The sequence below is a fragment of the Lygodium microphyllum genome, chromosome 23 (genome assembly GCF_053477565.2).
Source record: "Lygodium microphyllum isolate KBCC chromosome 23, Lygodium_microphyllum_v1.1.10, whole genome shotgun sequence".
NCBI classification, from domain to species: domain Eukaryota; kingdom Viridiplantae; phylum Streptophyta; class Polypodiopsida; order Schizaeales; family Lygodiaceae; genus Lygodium; species Lygodium microphyllum.
The window spans coordinates 125147405-125166084 of record NC_141157.1 but is presented as its reverse complement, the minus strand read 5'-3'; positions in this window follow the sequence as shown (position 1 = coordinate 125166084).

Below are 18680 nucleotides of genomic sequence, written 5' to 3'. Positions count from 1 at the left end.
GCTGAAAATACGAGGGGTTACTTGGTTATTTGCCTTCGACGCTTGGACACTACATTTAATACACTTGCTAAAAGCTATGACCGACTAGACCTGGGCCTTTTAGAAGAGCCGTTCGCCACAACAGTACATATGCTGCCTTGCTCTTGGGAAGAATCAAAATTCATAATTGTTAAGCCTCCCCAAGTAGCTGAGGAGTTGATTGCCATCAAGATTTCCCATGAGCAAGTGCACAAACGACGAATCATCACCTCATATGACAAGAGTACGCTCTCTAGCACAAACCAAGAGATTCAAGAGTTGAAACAACTTGCTATCAACAACTCCTCTTTCCTATGAGAATGGTATGATCTTTGACTTCAATGGGAGCTAGAGGGTTGCCAAATCATGACTGACGTTGAGCAAAGAGGTGCCATCAAAACCTCAAAGTATGACCCAACTTATGTAGCTCCGACCTCCTATAGGGTGTTGACCACCATTCGCAACTGACTCCTTGAAGAGCACATCATGATGCACCCCTATTTAGATCACATGTTTATGGAGGAGGAGTTACACATTGCTAGCCAAATAAACTTTGATGACTTTCTAATGGATTTCCTCACTTACCTCACCCACGTAAGCATTTGACCTGTTGACATAGACCACTATGCTCACATGGAGTATAATCCAAACTTCTATGCTTGGCTCATGTGAAAGTAAAACACTGTGAGCATGTGCTAAATGGCCTTAACCTTTCAACCTCTAATCCTAGGAAGGATTCTTCTCCTTTCCAAGGAGGAGGGGATAAGGTGTGGAACATAAAAACAAAACAAACCTTAAACCTCAATCAACGTCCAAAATCGGAAAAGAATGGATAAATATCAACTTATGATTGAGGAAAAGTGCCACAAATTTTTTGAGGAATGCATGGACTGTTTGAAGAAAGTTTTCCTTTATTTATTTAAGCATTTCAATTTTCCATAAGCATTTTTTCCATTTCCTACATGTCTTTCTACAAAAAATTATCTAAAGAACACTAATGGTGAGTTGTGGCTTCATGATAGGCACCTACAATGGCACGATAGGAGAAAACCAACAAGTTGTCATTCTCAGAGGATGAGAAAGCAAAGTATGGCCTCTCAATGGAGACAAGAGCCTACAACCAATTCAAGTTCAGGCACATCTTGAATTTGGAAGATGTAGTCATGGAAGAGCAAGCCATAAAGCAAATTGTGAATCAAAGCAATTTGTAGAAGTACCTAGAGAAAATCAGGCAAGATGTGGATTATGAAAAGTGCATGGAGTTTCTCTATACTTTCAATAGAAACAGCGGCATCGTGACTGTGCCGGTAAGGAGAGGCCACCTACCAAGTAGAAGTTGAGTTGACCCTAGAGAGCTAGTGGAGAGAGCATTGGGCTTGTCCAACAAAGTTGAAAGAAGGCCAAAAAGGGACGTGTAAAACATGCTGGGAATGGACAAAGTGATGGTCCATACTAATGACGGCATCAACTTAGTTGATATCCCCAACCCACAAGTCCAAACTACAAGACAAGATGATGCATGCCTTGTTTTCTAGCCAAAGGTGCAACACGTTGATGAGCAAGATCAATGTGCCAATGCTGGAAAGCATTGCAGCCAAGTCTTTAGATGAAGTGAACTTGAATGAATTCATGCAGAAGACAATTAAGACCTTAGCAAAGGCACTGAATATAGGTGGAAGACCCACAGGTGGAGTGTCCCCGGCCTCCAAGGCAAAAAAGAAGTCCACATCTAAGGCCTCAACCATTAGATTTAGTGGGGTCTTGGGTGCCATCATCAAGGAGGCATTAGGGGAAGTGCAAAGCGATGAAGGAATTGATGAGACACTAGACAAGTCACCTCCCCACCAAGAGCAACAACACTCTAGTGAGAGAACCATGAGTGATGAAGAAGGAGAACAGGAAACACAGTCTACTAGCCACGGAGGGGCCAAAAAGTCCAATAAGAAAACCCCCAAAGGAAGGTAGAAGAAGAGAGAAAGAGAAAGGTAGATGAAGAGCTTGAGGAGCTTAGAAGGATAGAAGAAGAGGATATAACTAGGACCGTCTACATTTCAGTGGAGCAACCCTCCAGAGATGAGGAGTTGGGGCTACCATGAGCCCACACAAAGAAGAAGGCTCAGGGTTCCAAAGTGCCAAAAATTATGCCACCCCCAGTAACAAAAGGCAAGGGCAAGGGTTTGATTGATTCACCTGTCCTAGTGCCTACCACCCCAATCTCTACACCCACCTAAAGCACATCAACCATAGTAGATGCTAGTAATCTTATGGCCTGAGTGGAGTTTCTCATCAATAAAGAGATAGCTCAAGATGCTAGTGGAAGAACCCTAGTTATGGGAACAAAGAGGTCAACATCTACAGATGCAGAGTCAAGACAAGATCCCAAGAGACATAAGATAGAAGCATCCACAATGACTACCCCTACAGCATTGTCGTAGTCTACGAATTATGATGATTATGTAAGAGAACTCCTTTCACAGCTGAAGAGAGCAAAGGAGGAAAAGAAGATGGTTGTTGTCAAGTTAGAAGCAAAGAAAGAAACACTAGCAGCCTTATAGCTTGAGAGAACCTACCAAGTGACTGGTTATCAAAGAGAAATAAGTGAGCTAAAGGTGGAGCTCAGGGCTAAGGAGAATCAACAGGAAAGTTGGAGAAAGAGGCTTGAAGATGAGAATCAGAAGCTGGTGGAACTTCAAAGGGAGTACAAGTTCTTGATCCTACAACAAAAAGAGCTGAAGGACACATGAAAAGAGTCCAGAATGCCATGGAGGAGTTTACAACTAGGGAAGAAGAGAGAGGGCCCAAAGATATCAGGAGAACATGGAAAATTTGGAGAAGACGGTGGTTGTAGAACTAGAAGAGAATAAGAGAGTAGAAAGAGAAATTGAGAAACAAGATTAGAGAATAAGTGCCTTATCTCGAAGGCATAATGAAAGCTTGGAAGAGATGAAAAGAAGAGCAAATGAATGGGTAGGTAGGAGTGAAAGAAGGTGACAAGATATTAGCAAAAAGCAGGGTAGAGGCCGCACAAATAAGCTTGGAAGCCCAACAACATGCCTTCCTCAATACTCTCTTGGATGCCACACAATATGAAGAGGAGGAGGCTATTGAGTCACTAAGGAGAAAGCTGAAGATTGCTCGCAGGGCTCTAAGACACATGTTGCACATCCAACCACAAGTAGTAGGAACCAACCAGAGCCCACAAGATGAAAGCAACTACTTACTAAGGGCAGGCTTAATGGTCCAAGAAGTGGACTCTCTGATGGGACCTGAAATGGGCTGGCACTGTCTATGGCACTAGCCGGACCTCATACTCATAACAGACAAACACACCCTCATGGCCTCGCGGGCTAGGAGCGTCTATCTATTGCTAAAGGATAAGCTGCCCTAAAGCCTAATCTATGCATTTATAGTTTTGTAGAGAACCCATACACATTGGCAATAAATACCACGATCACATACATGGAGGCAACCTCTCGGTAGAGACACTGTAGCCCCACTGCAGCTCTCCTACATCGCAGGGATTGGCCCCTTAATGTGCTGCTCAATATATAACACAAACGAACAAACTCCACTCTTCATTTCGAATCCAGGAGATATACCGTGTGTCCTTACTTGATAGTCCCTTAGGAAACCGACCCTCTATCCTACGGCAAGGGATAACCTTATGCTCTCAATCGTGGGTCAAATTCCTAAGAAAACAATTGCTATGCAGTCCAAGAGCTTTTTCATTGATACCATGAACTATGCATAGTACATAATGTGAACGGTTTAGTGCATAAACAGAAGAAAATCAGCATTGTACATCGCGCGAAACCAATCTTTTCATGATTTCCATGCTAGCGTTTATATAATGAGAAAAGACATCGAGCCTTACGTTTATGTTGCCTTTCCCTTTATTTTAAAACAATGTCCTATGGGCATGATGCAACACATAAATCAGATTTTAGTTTATATTTTGACGCTCAACCTCCCCTCTCACCCTACTGTTTAATGTTTTGCATTCGTTGATAGGTGAAAAGGTCGTTTTATGTGTTTTTCCTTATAAGGAAAGAGATAAACATGAACAGAAACATAGAAACGAGGGTAAACCGAGGCCAACCTCATGCTTTACCTTCATTATACGCTGCACAAACACACATGTAATTTTTTGGAATTTTTCTTTTACCGTTTCCTAAATTTCCACCATTTAAAACCCATTTTTCGCCATTTTTTGGTATTTTTCCTCTATTTTCTTCAATAAAAAATTAATATTGATTGTGGGCTATGGCCCTTAGGTTCGTTGACAGCAAAATTTTAGGTTTTTGTAGGTGTTATGTCTCATATTTCCCATTTATTTTGCAAAAACCCCATTTTTACCCCTTAAACGCTTGTTTTTCGGGTTTTATAACATGAATTTCAACCGTATCACTTATGCTTCTCTGATTTTCAGATTATAAACTGTTGAAACTCATAGAAAAAAACATCATAATGAATATTCAGCCCATGGGAACAATGTTTCATCAATCAAAGAGCATAAAAACTCGTTTTTTCTTCATAAAAAATTGAATTACCGCTTAGGCTTCTTGTTTCGGGATCTCAGTTTTGGTGCGGGACTGCGGGTCAGCCCACATTCAATGTCCAGTATCTTCACAATCAGCAATCTCTTTCCTTCACCATTCTTCATTTTCCTCTTGCACACAAGAACAGCCCCTTTGGGGAGAGAGAGGGAGGAGAGAGAAAGACTAGAATCAGATTTCTTCATTCCCACATCCATTTCACGGGAGAAGACAGGCGATAAGATCCATCAAGAGGGAGAAGATCAGGGGTAACATCAGTTGGGTAGGTTGTTTGGAGGCAGCAAATCATCATCATCAATATCTTGGCGCATTTTTCGGGCGCAAACTATCCACGCTTCCTTCATCCTCTCTCTCTCTACGATTTCATGAGAAGTTTCATGTGGCATAAAATGTCCAAACTCCAAAAGACATGCCCAATTTTGACCTCTCAAGTGTCTACCTCTTCGCATCTTGACCATTTGTTGGCTCCTTCCTCGTCCGGCATCCGATTCGAGCTCTGAAAAATCCTGGGTGTCCGGCTTGACATCCCGCATTAACTGGCAACTGCTGACAACCCACATGGCAGTCTAAAAATTTATCAAAAATCCACAAGTGTTGCTCGAGCGCCTTTTAAAAGTCGTCTTTCACTTGGTGCTTAAAATCATCCTAGCTGGAGCCGTCGCCTTCGATGTTGAATATTTTTCCCCTAAATCCTGGATTTTTTGGCAAATTTTAGGCACATCCTGGGCTCAAAACTCCGCTCTCATTGGCGACCACACGGGATAGGGTGACTCAACCCGTCGAATCCCACAACAGATCTACACAAAACAACCAAAGGAAGCATCAAGCTAATACAAAATAGATACATACTAAAACACAGCACAATGCTCACCCTACCCCCTGACAAAACCAAGGCATGAAATCCACAAGGATGAGGCCTAGCATAATCTAATAGAAGGTTTGAAGCTAGTCACTAACCGACTGCTCCAACACGGCCAAACTAAAAAGAACTATCAAAGAGATCGCCCTAAGTGGTGGTCTGAACTATCTACCTAACTAAGGATAACACAACCAGGAGCTCCTACTAGGCAAGGACTCCTATAGCCTGATCAAAAAGTATATTTTTTTAAAGCACATTTCGTCTTTTAGGTTTTTATTTCATACTCGGGCATGTGAAAAGGAGGGAGCTGAGCGCAGTGACCCAAGGAGAATAGGGCATCGGCCTCAGGTCCTATCTCGGTACCCAAGAACCTACCAAGCCCTCACAAGGCGACACTTAATCCTTTTCTGACGCTCACTTTATTTTCGCTCCAACATTCCTTACTTTCTTCTGTTCTAGCAAGTGGCCACCCCTAGGAAGACAAGGCATCAGCCCCGGGTCTGACTCATCCCCAGGAACCTACCAGGCCTTCGCAAGGCAATGATCAACTACTTATAAATTTTCCTTTTTTTTCTTTTCTATTTTTATAGGGGGTTAGAATCCCTTTTTACACACCTTTGTATAGATTTATTTGCGTTGAAATATTCAGGGTTTTTTTGGTTTTTTTTTTTCCTCTATCATCATTTTTCCTTCAAGCAGGCTTCTCTAACTACCTCACAACTAATAAGAACTCCTAGGACGGCTGCCTAGCAGGCTAGCAGAATAGGGTCACTAGAACTACCTTCTAAAACAGGTCTTTTGATGCTTGACAATGTTTTTACAGGAGGCAACAATACTCAGACCCCCCTCAAACATACCTAAACTAAACTTGGGACTTCATGCCTTGGACTCCGGTCCCCAACAAGAAAAGAAAATCCCCTTTACAAGTACAGAGACACATATAGCATAAAAACACATTACTCGTAAAAGAGAAATATCACTTGGATAGGGCCACAAGAAGCTCCTGTGCAACAAAGGCTCCTTCCAAGCTCTTCTTTGAACCTTCTAGCACAGAACTAAAACAAGAAACCATTAACCGCACCTGTACTAAACAGACAACTGGCCCTCTTGGCCTAATGAAATAAATCACTTCACTACAAAAAACTGATTGGCCCTCTTGGCCTAACGAGATCAAACAGAATAGCACCTACACATCCCTCTCTGAAATAGTACAGATATACAATAATATGCACCTTTCCAAGGAGGAAAAATAGGACTCGTAGCCCTAGACTAAATGCATAAGGTTATGACCCATCCCTTCTGCATATACAACAAGAGGTGTACGCATAACATGTTGTCTAATCAGCCTATGGGTCCAGGATAACAACGGTAGATTGGTCTCGGCTACTCTTTGCATCACCCATATCAACCATCGTCTGCCATATATTGCATGCTCTGATAACATTCCCCACAAGCGACCGGGTCATGTCTCATCATTGATAACAATGTCCAAACTAGGACCACAGTTAAAGAAAAGGTCTTCTTCATAAGCAAGATTTGCCAGTGAATCCGCAAACTGATTCCAGTAACATGGAATCAGCTAAAAAGATAGTCTCTCAAACTCCTCAAGTAGAGTCATCGTAGTTCGATGATACATACAAAGGATAGGATTCCGCACTGTGTATGTCCCATCTAGCTGATTCATGATCAACTGGGAATCCCCTTTTACTAACAACTGCCGAGTACCACCTTTCTTGGCAATATGCAGTCCCATAATCAAGGCTTTATACTCCGCCATATTGTTAGTGAATCCTACCCCAAGATAAGCAGCTAACTTCATCGTAACTCTACGTCGGGGATCTCGGATTACTACTCCAACACTCCCTTTTTTATTAGGGCCCCTGGACACTCCGTCAAAATATAATGTGTACGTCCACAATGGGTTTACATAGCCTGCCATCATGAACTCCTCTATTCGTAATTATGATAGTCAAAATTTAACATGTTTAGAGGGTGAACTGACGGCTCCATCCCACCTTCTTCATTGAGCTCAACAGGGATACTTGTCAACAGTCGTAAGCAGTGATGGCAAAAGACTTTGATCTCCCACACAAAGGTTCTGTCTTCTTGCTCAATCACTTTGTATCCTTTGCTCCACCAGATAAGTTTCCCCTGATGGTATCTCTACTCCAGATATGGGTGCTCCAAATAAGGAATTAACTGCCCCATCAACAAGCTTTAAGCTCTTTTGCAGGTCTCAAATCAGCCCCAGCATGGACCTGCAATGCATTTTCCCGTATTAGCATACTTAGAAATAATAAGGTTTAATCTTATTAAGATTAACCTTATTTTTAAATTCTACTCCCTGCAGATCAGCTAGTAGAGCCGTAGACCTATTTTTCCCTATCCTGACAATCTTGTAGGGGCCATCCCATCTAGGTTCCAGCTTCCCTGGAAACAGCTCCCTACGTGCATCATAGTATAGAACTAATTGCCCTTTTTTAAAGGTATACTTCTTTGCTTTAAGGTCGTGCAACTGCTTCATCTGACGTTTAGCTATCTCCTCGTATAATAAGCTCTGCAATTTCAGTTCATCCAAGGTGGGCTATGGTCGTGAAATGTTCAAAGAGTGAATCCTCATCTCCCAAAGAGTGGTTAATTGCAAACCGTATGGTTGGCAACTCGATTTCAGGGGTAACACACACTCTTTCCCATAAACTAATTTAAATGGAGTATGGCCGATAGCTCGCTTGAACATTGTATTGTACACCCATACTGCCGCATACAACTTCCTACCCCAGTCTCGTTTCTTCTCAGAGACTATTTTAGACAAGATACCCACAAGCTGCTTGTTAGTACTTTCGACTTGCCCGTTTGCTTGCGGATTATAGGGGGTCGTTTTATTATGCTTGATTTTCCAAGATTCAGTCAAGCTTTTAATCACTTTATTCAAAAAGTGGGTTCCACGGTCCGACACTAGTTCCTTCGGTGGACCGAAACGGCAGATAATATGCTCTAAAAGAAAACTTGCAGTCTCTTTTGCATTGTCCTACCTCGTCGCCCGCACTTCTGACCATTTTGTAAAATAATCAGTTGCTACTATAATGTACCTCTTCTGGATAGTAGACGACGGGGTGATAGGACCCACAAAATCAATGCCCCACTTCTCAAATGGAAGGACGACCATGATAGGCATAAGAGCGCGTTTCCTATTCTCTCTGATGTCATGTCTTTGACAGGTATCACATCTCTTAACATACTCAAAGGAATCTTGGAAAATGGATGGCCACCAATATCCAGCTCTTAAAGGTTTCTGTGCTGTCAACCGGCCAGCAAAGTGCCCTCCACATGCAGAGTCATGGCACTCTTCCAAGATGAAAGGAACCTCGTCAGGCATCACACATTGGCGATAGATATCATCAACACCCTGTTGATATAGTGTTCCTACAATCAAGGAAAACTTCAAAGCCTGTTGTTTGATTTTCCTCTTTTCAGATTTTGATAAACCAGCTCCAGTCTCTCCCGTTGATAGATAATGCGTAATAGCAGCGTACCAAGATGGGATAGAAGCTGTATCAATTTTAAACATTTCTTCAATATCACTTCCTTCAACCAAAGTCTCTTTCGGCTCCCCGAAATCCACAAGGCATTCCACAATACCCTGCAACCTCGGTGGCTTACTCTTAATCTCATAATCAAACTCCTGCAAAGTGATTAACCACTTTGCCAAACGTTCAGGCGGTTGTAGCTTGTTCATAAGCAATCTAAGCCCTTCCGCCTTCGTATAGAAAACTACCTTCTCATAGAGGATGTAGTGCCTGAATTTTTTAGTTGCAAAGACCATCGCAAGACACAACTTCTCCATGTAGGTGTAGTTGATATCTCAAATGCCCAATTTTCGACTAGCAAAAGCTATTGGATGATACCACTTTTCCTCCCAGATTTGGGCTAAACAGCAATTGATACTATGTATGGTAGCTGCTGAAAATATGTAAAATACTTCGCCTCTTTTAGGTGCTTTTAAAACTGGTGCTTTTACTAGCTCCTGTTTCACATCCTCAAAAGCTACCTTACAAGGATCGCTCCATTCAAATAGACAGCTAAAGGATAACAAGTTTGTTAGTGGCAACGTCCTTTCTCCCAAGGCATTTATAAACCTCTGATAATACCCTATCAATGACAGAAAGCTATGAACCTCTTTCGGAGTGCATGGTGGACTCATGGCGACTATAACCTTGATCTTTTCAGGGTCAGTTGGATTCCTAGTGAATTGACCACATGGCCTAGCAACAGCCCATAACGCACTCCAAAGACACACTTCCGTGGGTTAAGAGCGATACAAAATTGTCTGCAGCGCTCAAAGTACTTTCTTAAGATAATCAACATCCTTTCCCTTATAGTGGCTGCCCCCAGGTCATCGATAAATACTTTCAACTCATCTGGGGAGATGTCACCAAAGGTCTTGTCTGATGTTCGTTGCCATAATCCAGGTGCATTGCACAAACCAAAGGCCATCACATGGTACGCAAAAGTACCAAAGACAGTAATGAAAGTCGTTTTCAACTTGTCCTCTTCCACAATTGCCATTTGATTATAAACCGCAAAGCAATCCATGAATGAATATATTTCCCTACCTGCTAATTGATCCAAAATCTGATCAATAAATGGCAACGGGTAGTAATCCTTAACCATCTACTTATTCAGCTCTCTAAAATCTACACATAGTCGGATCTGGTTGTTTTTCTTCTTCCTGATAACAACTGGTGAACACCATTTTGTGTGTTGTACTGACTGGCCAAAGACCAAGCCACTTTTAACCAGGTCGGCAAGCCAACTCCTAAAAGTTGTTGCACTAAACAGGTGATTTTTGCTACTAATTATACTAATTCAGTTTAACCTTCCATAATATTTACGACGTTTGTTTGTAGTAGTCCAACTATAGATATCTAAACTCCAGTAAACATACTTAATCTCACACTTCGTTGCTTTTAAACTTTTAAAGTTAGGTCTTTATATTGGGCACTAAAACGCTAAACCTAGGATAACTACAGTTACCCTCCATCTTTCAGGAGCGGCTCCTCATAAATTTCTCCTGCCATACTAGTGGCGGTTTATCCTGGAAGTTTTGATGTTTAACTTTAAGAAATTTGTTTCAAGGTATAAATCCCTTGGATCTATTTGAATATCCCCATTTAAATTCCTTTTTATATTTCTCTTCTCCAACTGATTAAAATTAATTCTTTTTATTTATTTAAGTGATAGCAAACATTCAAAACAAAATTTTTAACTTACCATAAACCCATAATTTTAATTCCTTATAACGTTTCCCCTCTCCGTATTGCAATTCCGTCGCTGCTTTTAATGTTTAGATAATTAATTCGTTTTGCGAGAATAACATTCTTTCTTTCTTCTTCTTTACTAAATACCAATCAGGATAAAAACAGGTACTCTCTGCACTCTAACGTAAACACATACATAGTTTATTTTCAATCCCCATATTTCCCTTTAATTTATCAGTTAGTCCTAGTGGCCTTCCATTCTTAACTCTTTTGATCGCTCAAATAATATTTATAGAAAAATAAAATATAGAATTTCAACTTAGATACTGAAGCTTCCCCTCATACCATCAAATAATGAAAAATCCATTTTTGTATAGAAACTGTTACTTTTCTCTTAAAAACAACTATTTTTGAATTTTTAAATATATTGAATAGTCTTTAATCATTATGAAAAAAATTCAATAAATTTCCAAAATTACTTTCTTTATGGAAAAAATATCATAACTTATAATTTTTCAATCAGCAATTCTATAAAAATGCATTTGTAACCTTTCTAAACCTTTTTCAAGCATTTTCAACTATTTTCTATTTTCAAAAAATAGAAACAGGTCCAGATAAATACAAATAACCATTCAGCATAGGAAAATACATTTCAAAGCATTTTCTAAAAATAATAAACTGAAGATTTACCCATGCTATAACTTCTATTTTTGTTAAATGGTTTAAGCGCATATTTGTAAAATCCACAGGTTGTCGTCCCCTCTTTGGAAGCCGTGTCCTCTTTCCGTCTAGCCACTATCCAATCATTGTACATCGCAAGCTCATCCTTTCTAGTCTCCATGCAACTTTGTTGTTGGAATGAACACCATCTCCATGAAGAAGGAACACATAAATTCCACCAGTTCTATTACCAAGAAGGTGAAAACCCACAAAGAATCATTCTTTAAGTGCTCCCGCTCATTAGATCTGACTTTAAAGTTCTCCCACTTGTAGGATTCTCAATGCTTTGCTTATTTGGAGAAAAGATGGAAATAGAACATTGGATGCTTGATTTTCTTTGATGTGTTGCATATGAACTAGCTTTTTTGGAAATGAAACTGAACCTTAGGATTTTAATATTTTCATAAAGCTAAAACATTATCTGATCTTTTTGGTTTCCACTTCGTGCAGTCCTTGCATGGATGAGAGCATGATGATGCAGGAGTGCTAACATAGTTGGAGGCATGGGCGGCAGTGGCCATCTCCACCACCCCTATCCTTACGATTATGAGCATTGACCCAAAATTTTGTATTCTCATCACAAGTGGCAACCATTTGCAAGAACCAATCTTTTCCTTCCTTCTACTTGGAAATGACCTCAAAATGGCATCAACCAATGGTCCTCTCCATTGCAATCCATTTTGACCCAATTATGCGAGGAAGATCGACTCGATTGTTGGTATGGTAACCTCCTTTTCCCAGGACGCCCTTCCCGCCACAGCTCCCACAAGCGATGCTACCTTCCGCTCTGCAAACACGACATGGCATGGGAGGATAAATCCACTTGAGAGGCTTCACAAACGTTTCACTCCAGCCGCTACTGCTCTTGCAAGCCTTGATCAACTTTCCGCATCACCATCATCATCTCTGCTTGAACAGCTTGCAGAACTGTACTATTAGTATGCGTGTTAATGTTGTCCTCTTCATTTCCGACTGGGGTGTTGGTGCGAGCGAAGCATCCTTTCACTTTCTTGTGGCTTGCTTTGTGTCCTCCCAACGCCTGATGTGATCTGAAGGCTTTCTTGCCCCTGCTGCTAGACTTCGAAGAAGAAGAAGAAGAATAAGAAGCCCTAGTTCCTCCTCCTCCTCCAGACAAGCGCACACCATTCTTCTTCTTCTCGATCAGGGAGACTGATGATGATGAGCCGACCACCAGGACACAAGCTCGTTATTGCCACGCACCTATTAATGCTCCTGTTTTTGCTGATCGAGCAGAAAACGTCTGTCCTCGCATGGATTGGATCTCACACATTGGAATGCAACTTGAGAGAAGGAAGTGAAATCATCCTTCTTCCTAAGAGGCCTGGGCAACGAACCAACGACGGTTTTTTTACAACCGTCCTCTCACACACAATATCCTTTTTTTCTTTTTCCTCCTCTCACTTCTCCATAAATTGCACTCAATGGGGAAGGTCTTTTACTCTACCTTCTCATAGTCTTATATAGGTTTTCTCCATACTCACGTTGGGTTAGGTTTTCTTCTTTTTAAGGACTAAATCAAAAATTTCTTTTTTGCACATGGTTGCAAATGACAACTCCAAGAAGCCTTCCACCACTTTTCAAGAATAATACAACTCCTTGCACCTCCGATCTTTCGAATTTAAACGAACTTGTTGGCCACACATGTACGACCATACCATAGTATGGAACCCTTCTCTCACTACATTTCCCAAAGAAATAATGACGCTCCCCCAATCTTGCAACATCATTGAAAGCACTTGTAAGAAAGCTTGTTATTGATGACAATATACTTGATATAAAGCTTGTACTCTCTGTTGGATCTATGTCTTTATTTGCAACCTTTGATACATTGATGTATGTTGTTGCTGTAACCATGACCATTGTTGATACCTTGTCCAAAACTTCACCCCTTGAGTCCTTTAACCTAGCTACACATTCTATTGAACTAGCTTTTTCACTTTTGGTGGTTAAAGCAAACTCATAAGTTTCTGGTTTGTTAGGTTGTAAGCTAAGTATCAACTCCGAAGAAGCCCTTATTCCAATTGAACAATTCATACCTAGATAAAAAGCAGCTACAAGCTCCCTACCACCTTTACATTTCCATCTCGGGAGAGTGCTTCAAATTTTGACAAGACCACTGATATGATTTTCCTTGGACTCCTATTTATAATAAATTTGACATCATCTGCATTGAGCTCCAATGTGATAACGGATTTTGTGACATCTTTCAAAGGTAGAAGTAAACGTGTAAAAGCACCTTCATCTTGGAAACCAAACTCTACACCATATTGTGTCACTGCATAACGAGGTTTTAGTCCCTTTAACACTCTTTCATAATCCTTCTCTATATAGTCTTGAATTTGAAATCTTAAAGAGTTGTTGAAGGCTATTGTACATCGATTTAACTGATCACAAAATGCATAGTATAATGTTCCAATGTGATCACTCAATTGCCCATTGAAGGAATATTCTAGCTTATCAAAATCAAAAGCCATTCTGATTCATTCAAAAGTTGTATCATGTAATTAACTAGTTTGGACAGGTACACACTTGGAAAACTAGAAATTGTGTATAGAACACAAGAATCTCTCCATGTAGCCTTGCAATTACTATTCTGTCTTTAGTTGTAGCAATAACATCTGATGGAGTTAGTGTTATGCTGGACAGTAGAATGTCAAAGCCAACAAATACTCCGATTGTGATATTGAACTCCATTGTTCCCAATTCTATTGCATATGTTGAAAACCACTGTGGATCAAAACCCAAACAGTGTCAAGTTCCAGCAACCTTCTTGCTAAATTGACTTTTTTCAGTCTCAATAAATAGACAATAATCACAATCATGATGCTATGTATGTTCTTCATAAGGAATTTAATCCTTAGGAGGTAGGAGGTAGCATAACTAGTGAAATCCCTTAAATTAATACTAAGATATCCTACCAACCCGCCAAGACCTTGCCAAGTTTAAAATTCCCCCGAAAACTCCTAATTTATAACAAGGTCTTATCTCCTCTAAGTGATAATAATCCCTACGGGAAAATTTTAATCAGTCATAGCTGAGATTCACTAAGTAAACCTATCAGATTTTGTCTAAAACTCCACCTTCCTCTCGTACAAGAACTTCCTTGTACCAACATCTCCTGGCTAGACTGCAAGGACACAACCTCCAAAGACAACAACTACCAACACCACATCTGCATTAAATTAATGTAAAAAGATGGTAGTAGTATATCAGATGTATACAATGTTGAAAATTTGTGCAATATGTAACATGTTTTTAGGTGTTATCATTTCTCCCCCACTTACTTGCAAAGTATCCTCATGAGCACAAGTACCTCACAAACATGCAACATCACAAACAGAGCTACCATGAGCACTGCTACGCAACTTCAAAAGAAAAAATATACTCTCCCCCACTTAATTGCGAAGCGTCCTTGCGAGCACAAGTACCTCACAAACATGCAACATTACGAACACAGCTACCACGAGCACTGCTACGCAACTTCAAAAGAAAAAATATACTCTCCCCCACTTAATTGCGAAGCATCCTCGTGAGCATAGCTACAATATCTGCAAAACCGCACATAGAAGACTAGTAGACACTGGAAAAGTAGAAAAAATACTCATGTATGTCATATTGTAACGCAAACAATACAAATGTTTCAATGAAATTATGTAAAAACGTGTGCAAACTAACATTCCCCTTACTCACTCTCTCCACTTAAGTGCATAACAGAGCTTCATCCATTGCATAGAATATACCAATTAGGAAGCTGTCTAAAGCCGCTGAACAACAAGAATCCCTCTAGGCAATGAATTGCCACACTACTATCCTACTAGAAATATTGCTTCTGAAATAGCCTCACTAATAAGATCGTTACTTAACAAAGAACCCAAACAAGGCAAGCTAATACTACAATACCAAATAGGACTCCTAGGGTTTAGCTGCTAACCCTCCATGTTCTATTAGAACAACTAGCCAATGATCCCTTGCTTCCAAGTGTCCAAAGTTTTTCTTTTAATTTTAAGTTTTAATAGCATTCTTTTCAGTATCAAAAGAGTATATACATTTATTCTCCTTCCAAAAGGTCCCATCCCAAAGAGATGCAAGGCATCAGATGCAAGGCACCCATCAAGGAAATCCCTACAGCCTACCAGGACCTCAGAGGCGATGGTTATCTTCTTTTGGTTGTTTTTTTTTTCCAAACCCTGCAGTCTCAGGGCGTTTGTTTATTTTTTCTTTCTTTCTTTCTTTCTTTTGTGAAAGAATAAATATATAGACTTTTCTGAACTTGTAATATTTGGATTGGATTTTAAGTAGTTCTTTTTTTTAAAGGATCAACTAGAAGGGTAAGAATACATCACTTAATTGAACGGTCAAACATTTCAGCTCAACAACTTTGCTCGAGGAATCTAATCTAGCGCATAATACTAGTCACTCTGCCTGGGCAAATGATAAGCAAAGAATACCCACCAGTTCAACATCTCTCTTCCATGCTACTCCTAGTCAAAATTTCGTGGAGAGAACCTTATTGCATAGCTACCCTACATATCGCTAGAAAAGCGACTAAAAGATAGGGGAAAACTCTATAGGATTCCTAATTAGATATCCATACAATGGAATTCACTATGTTATACACACACATCACCCCCTTTTTAATCTCATCCTAGTGCTAAGTCCCATCCCTTGTGAGTGGACTTCATATGTACGGAATTAGATATGTGTCATTCATATTTGTTTGAAATATTTACTTATATTTCTTCTGTAATTACTTAGGCGATTTAAATCTCTAAGTTAGCTCGATCAATTTCTATTGTTGTACTTTGCCTTTCAAATGAATGAATATAGATAAAGAGTATAGGTATGAAACAACCTGATTTGTATATGGATATTGCAACTCCGAGAATCATCAATAGAAGCATGCAGCAGTATATAACTCAAAATCATAGTCAAATCTACACATGAAACATACACTACAATGTTAAAGAGTTAGATAAATAAATAATAAAAATTTCCCTCAGACAAAAGAATTGTCATATGTTCATGTCACAATTTTGATAAACTAGTCTATCGTAATGCTTCCACTGCTTAGTTGTTTAGAGTAGTATAGTTCTCCACTTGATAACCAGATATTGGTATGTGAACGCACTACCAAATAGTTTACATAAATTTCTAATCTAGCCACCACTGATTTTACATTTCTAAGTAACCCCAAAGGAGTTACTTTTCTCTGATCAGCCATGCGTAAAACAATATGAGTAGGTTCTAGATCCTTCAACCCTAATTCTTACATTGCCTGTTTTGTCATAAAATTAACTGCTAATCCACCATCCAACTGCACTTCATTCAACAAGTGGCCATTAATAGTAGTATCGATGATTGGAGCTCCTGGATCCACAAACAAATCTACTATTTTTACATCCTTAGTCATTTTTCTTTAGAATAATTTTCACTTACTTTGGAAGCATTAATCTCAATCCTCTTCCTTCGACGCCAAACTAATTTATGATAAAGTTGCTTTTGACAAACATGCGCTATTTCTAGCAATTGCCGAAGGTTAATGGTCAGTGATATTTCTTCTAATGCAGCCCAAAGATCATAGGTCTTATTTCCTACTTCCGATTGCTCTTTACTTCCTTCCTTATGAGGAATCAATCTTTCAGGAAAAGGAGCTACTCCCACTTGAATCTTAGGATTTGCTAAGGGCACAGGTAATAATGGGTGGTCAGAGGAATGCTGTGGAGAATCCGATTCAGGTAGTTCCACATTAGGATCTATGTCCTTAGATATATCCTTCACTGCTCTGTTTAATTGTGGACTCTCTTCTGCTAAACCTTGATCCTTTTGTTGTTGCTTTTGTGCCCTAATAATGACACCAATCATAGGGTCAGCCTTAAAGGTCACTTTACGAGGTATAAATTTTGACTTAACTCCAGTAACTTTCCTTATTGTTTCTACTTCAACTAAATTTGCAACAGACGTTGAAGGTTCATTAAAGACTTGTTTACCTTTGTCAGTAATTTTGTTATCCTCTCTCTTAGGGCAATTCTCCTCATAATGTCCTTCACCACTGCACTTCCTGCAAAGAGGAGTATAGTCTTGATTTTTACATGCATTTGGATAATATGAAGCTATGTGACCTTCTTGTTAGTATCGATAACAAATTACTGGTCCTCTAGGCTGCTGGTGTCCACCTACCCCATTGGATTACGACAATTTCCATTGTTTCTTCTAAAAGGATAATTTCTCCCTCGATTGGTATCACTATTATAATTGTTTCGGGGTACTGGAGGTCTACCCTGAGTTGGCAATCCTCGTGGCCTAAAAGGTTGATTGGGTGGTCCAATCTCATAAGTTGTATTATTACGATCCATATAATTATAATTCGTTTGTATTGAACAAGCTTGTTGTTGCTCTTGCCCTATCTTATGCCAGCAATTGGTATCCAAATGCCCTGTCTTAAGGTAAAAAGTATAGAACGGTGGATGATCAAGTATTAATCTTGAAGGTGTCGGGCACTTTGTAGCCACATGGCCATAACCATGACACTTACCACACCATATATTTGATCTAGGTGGGTTTGAAGTTGAATTTCCCGACGATTGTTGTGCATTAGGAACTTGTGTTGTTACCGAATAAATTTCCCTTAAAGGTGCTTGTACTGCACTCATAATTTCCTCCTTCAATTTTCCTAGGGATTTCGCAATAATATTTGCTACTTTTTCTTCATCAAGTGGAGATTGAGGTTGAGGCATAGAAGGCATTCATGTCTGCATCATATAGGTTGGAATCGAAGTGTACGGATTTAAAGGTATACTTGACACATTTGAATTTGTAGTTACCAATGGATTTAAAGGAACGGTCACATAAGACACGTTCTTAGATAACCCACCTGAAGTGCTGGCAGGGTATTCCATCCGAGGTTCCTTGAATAGATCCCTCCGTCGTTGTTGACTAAGCTGCACTTCTTCCCACCATCTAGCATGTGTTTTAGCATCTGCTAGCGTAGCTGGTCATTGTAAACTAACATGCTGATGAACTTCAGGATTAAGCCCATCAATAAACTTACGTTTTTGCGTGGGATCATCAGGAGCGGGATTCATCTTTCGAATAATCATCTCCATACGCTCAATGTAATGTTCAACGCTTTCAGTTGCTCCTTGGGACAAATAATCTAATTGGAGAGCCAATCTATCTTGAAAACCTTGTCGCCTAAATTTTTTGAGAAAAGCTCTTGATAAGGCAGCATAGGTTCCTTTATGTTGAGCA